The 3931-nt window shown below is 59.5% G+C and overlaps 1 long non-coding RNA gene across 1 annotated transcript; it reads left to right on the forward strand.

Annotated features, from left to right (window-relative positions):
* Positions 1-605: 605 nt before the first annotated feature.
* On the forward strand, positions 606-3644 carry LOC144220304 (uncharacterized). The gene is made up of 4 exons (XR_013331686.1): positions 606-664; positions 743-983; positions 1597-1827; positions 3434-3644. It is a non-coding gene; the product is annotated as an uncharacterized LOC144220304 (long non-coding RNA).
* Positions 3645-3931: the final 287 nt, after the last annotated feature.

Here is a 3931-nt window from a genome sequence, read left to right on the forward strand (position 1 = left end):
TCTGGGAGGGCTGCCCTTGCGCCCCCTGCATGGCCGTGTGCACCCTTGTCATCAAGCCGGGGACAATAGTGGACTCCGGCCTGCTGGGACCTGACGCTTGCTGTGACCTTGTCCCTCTGAGCCCCAGTTTTCTCCTCGCCCGCTGGGAGCCCTTAGACCTGACGCCTTCCTCCCGGGCCCTTATGCCGCATGGTGCTGGTTAGCTTGCCCCCCCCACCCCCACCCAGAGATGCTCAGATCCCACCCCTCAAGGACCCGTGAGGTGGCCTTATTTGGAAATAGGGTCTTCATGGGTGTAACCAGCTAAGATGCAGAGTAGGGCTGGGGTAGGGCGGGCCCGGAATCCGAGGCTGGTGTCCCCGCAGGAAGAGCAGGGGCAGCACAGGGAGGGGAGGCTGGGGTGGGGCCCCCACTCACCCAGGAGCGCCGGGAGCCCCCGGGAGCTGGCAGAGGCCAGGAAGGACCCTCCCCGGGAGTTTTTGCGGGGAGCACGGCCCTCGGACATCTGGCCTCCAGGACAGCAGGAAGACACACTTGTGTATTTTGTGGTGCTTTTTGTCACACAGCCACAGGACGTGTGCATCCCTCTGCACATTCCACTTACTCCCAGGGGGCCCAGACCAGCTCTTCCCATCTTTCTGGCTTCCTGCACAGGAAGGTGCTGGTAAGTGTGTCACCTCAGCCTGCCTCTGAGCCTGCTCTCACGTGCTCCTGACTCCCCCCGCCTGCTTCTGCCGCGCAGGCGCACAATGTCACCGGAGGAAAGGCTTTCTGATCGGCAGCCCAAACTCCGGGTCTTGCACGGAGTCATTTCCAGAATGAGGCCCGTGTACCTCTGACTTCATTCCGTCCCCATGACCAGCCAGCTCTGCGACAGCGAAACGTCACCGGGTCTGCCGCCCCGGCCAGAGTTCACGGGGAGGTTGAGACTGTGGCCTCCGCCCGCACATTCCTCCTTCCCACCTGCCTGCCCGGGAACTCAGGTGAGTCGTAGGGGTGTGACGGTGAGCTTGGGCTCGAGTCAGCTGGGCAGTCGAGGTGTAGCGAGAGAGCAAGGCTCCAAGACGTGAGTCACATGTTATTTTTACTCTTGGTTTCATATGCCGTGGTTTTAAATTATTGAGTGCCTGGAAAGAACCCACAAATGAAATCACATTTCATTTGTTCCCCCACTTGGCTGTGAAGTAAATCAATTGTCGGGCTGTATGTGGAGGTGAAGGAAGGACAGAGCCGCACAGCGTCGGCCAGAGCGGGCCTGGGGGGGCCCTGGCGTCATCCAGGGCTACTGCATGCTGTCTGCTGCCACTGGCCACCGTGTGACTTTGCCCGGGGCTTCTGCACCGTTGGGTTTTCAGGGCATCACCTAGACCAGGCCCCAGGGGAGCCCAGCCACTCCGTGCTGCTTTCTGTAGAAGCAACTTGTGGGAAGCCTGAGCAGACCCAGGTCAAGGTCACGGACACTGGGAGGGGGGCTCAGAGGAGCATGACCTCTTTCCTTTCGGTGTGCTGAGTTAGAGGTGGCAAAGGGGACCAGAGCAGGGAGCATGCGGACCCCACAGTTTAGTGGCTATTCTCCTCTGCGTTGGGGATCCCTAGGTGCTCCGCAGACCCTGTGATGCCCTGGAGATGTGCCCGGGATGTGCCTGAGACCCCGACATGACTGAGTCTTGCCTGGCAAACTTGACGTCTGGCTGGGGAGCCAGACAGGAGCCACATGGCAGGACTGGGGAGTGACATGGCAGTGACAGGCAGGGCCACGGGGAGCAGAGGTGGCCCCTGGCTTCGGGGGGTTCCTGCAAGGAGAAAGCCTCCATCGAAGTCCAGAAGGTGAGCCTGAGCCAAGCAGGTGAGGGTGGGAGCATTTCCAGCAGCTCAGGGGCAGAGGGCCTTGTGTAGTTTGGGTCTGGTGGGGCAGGTCCTTCTGGGCCACGCCCCATGTCCTTGGCCCAGGACGCTCAGCCCCATCACTTGGCCTCCCAGATGCCTCTGGGCACTGACGTCAGATCCAGGGGCCACCTGTCTCAAAGCCCACAGGCTCCTCAAAAGGGCCTAGCTCTTCCACTTGGGAATAGATTGCCTTTGGGTAAGCTAAAGTCTCAGTTTACCGGTCTGTAAAATGGGGATACAATGGTGATGCCAGTAAGGAAGGGGTGGTGGGCACGGAGCTGTCCCAGGTGCTGACTGCTCGCCTAGCCTGGCTTGGCCCTGGGCATTCTCCTCAGGGGCAGTTTCCACTCACCCTCAGCTCCCACCATCTGAGCATGAGGCTGGCCCCATGGGGGTGAGACAAAACCCCTCCATCCAGGCTCTTCTGCCCCATAGAAGTAGCCCCCTGGCCCACGGGTCGCCCCCTCCTGGGCTCTCCACGAGAAACCCAGCCCAAATCTCTACCTGACCCAGACCATGTGAGGTCAGCACCGGGGGCTGCCCGGCTGTGTCCAGACCCGCCCCACCACCCAACATTCTGTACTTCCCAAGGCCTTCATGCGCCTCAAAAGGGCAATACACATTTTCAGGACAAATTACCCTAATTTTGAAGCAATATGCAGACCTGTGGAACAGTGACCGGTGCGTGTGCTTCTCACAGGACGATTTATCTTGAAAAGAAAAGACCCTTTCCCCAGGGCTCCGACCACCCCTTCCCAGCCTCCTGGGCGAGCCAGCACCTGCCTGTCGGCACCAGGCAGGGCCGTTGGTGGGCCCAGGTGCGCTGACATCTGAGCCCAGTGACACCACTGTCCTCCCTGAGCACTGCCTCAGAGCAGTGTCCACACCTGGGAGCCTCTGGACCCCAAGGCGGCCGTGACGCTGCCAGCGGCAGCAGGCCGAGTGCCCGGGGCCCATCCGGGAGGGACAAAGGCCAGCGCTGCAGGCTGGAAGCTCCGGCCAGCGCTCTGACCTTGTCCACGGGAGTCTTGGAAAGCTCCACCCCTTCTGCGCTTCCCCACGTGAGGCCTGGCCACGTTCCGTCCCCTTTCCAAGACTGTCGGGTAGAAGACCATAGCCCTGCCTCAAGGGCACGGAAGGATTAAACCAAATGGACCGTGTAAGTTCCTCGGGGGGATGATGAGGCAAAGGCGTGTGTGGCAAGAATGGGCATGGAGCTGGGACGAGGGGCCAGCGGGGCCACAGTCTGGGGCACCTTCCTGAGAGGGGCTTGAAGACCCCAGTGAAAGCTTCGATGAGCATTCGAGGTGGGAGGGCCCCAAGCAAGGGGTGAAGCCCCTTCCTTGCCTGCCAGGGTCCCGGGACACAGGGGCCTCTGTCTGCAGGAGTGAGCCCAGCAGGAGGGGCTGGAGGAGGAAGGCAAGCCCCCACCGCCTTCTGCGTCTGCGCCCACCAAGCCCAGCTCTCTCTCTGGATGCACATACTTTCTTTTTTTTTTTTTTTATTTTTTTTTTTTTTTTTTTTTTTTTTTGGNTTTTATTTCTAGGAGAGAGAGAGACAGCGTGAGCAGGGGAGGGTCAGAGAGAGAGGGAGTCACAGACTGAAACAGGCTCCAGGCTCCGAGCTGGCAGTCAGCACAGAGCCCAACGCGGGGCTCGAACCCACGAACCGCGAGATCATGACCTAAGCGAAAGTTGGACGCTTAACCGACTAAGCCACCCAGGCGCCCCTGGATGCACATACTTTCAATAAATATCGAAGGGTCTTGGTTTGACTGTTAGCCTGTCTGGAACCTCCTTTGTGTCAAGGAGCCCTTGAAGGCCCTCTGACACCCCTCCCCCCCCCCCCAAGCCCAGGNCCATTTTTTTTTTTTTTTTACTAGAACAGTGCCCAGTACACACTAAAGGTGTTCAACAACGGTGGATGGATGGATGATGGATGACGGGTGGGTGGATGGAGGATGAATGGATAATGAATGGAGGATGGATGGACAGATGGATGATGAATGGATGATGGATGGACAGAGGGATGATGGGAGGAAGGA

Source organism: Crocuta crocuta, unplaced genomic scaffold, assembly GCF_008692635.1.
Source record: "Crocuta crocuta isolate KB4526 unplaced genomic scaffold, BGI_CrCroc_1.0 scaffold179, whole genome shotgun sequence".
Classification (NCBI taxonomy): domain Eukaryota; kingdom Metazoa; phylum Chordata; class Mammalia; order Carnivora; family Hyaenidae; genus Crocuta; species Crocuta crocuta.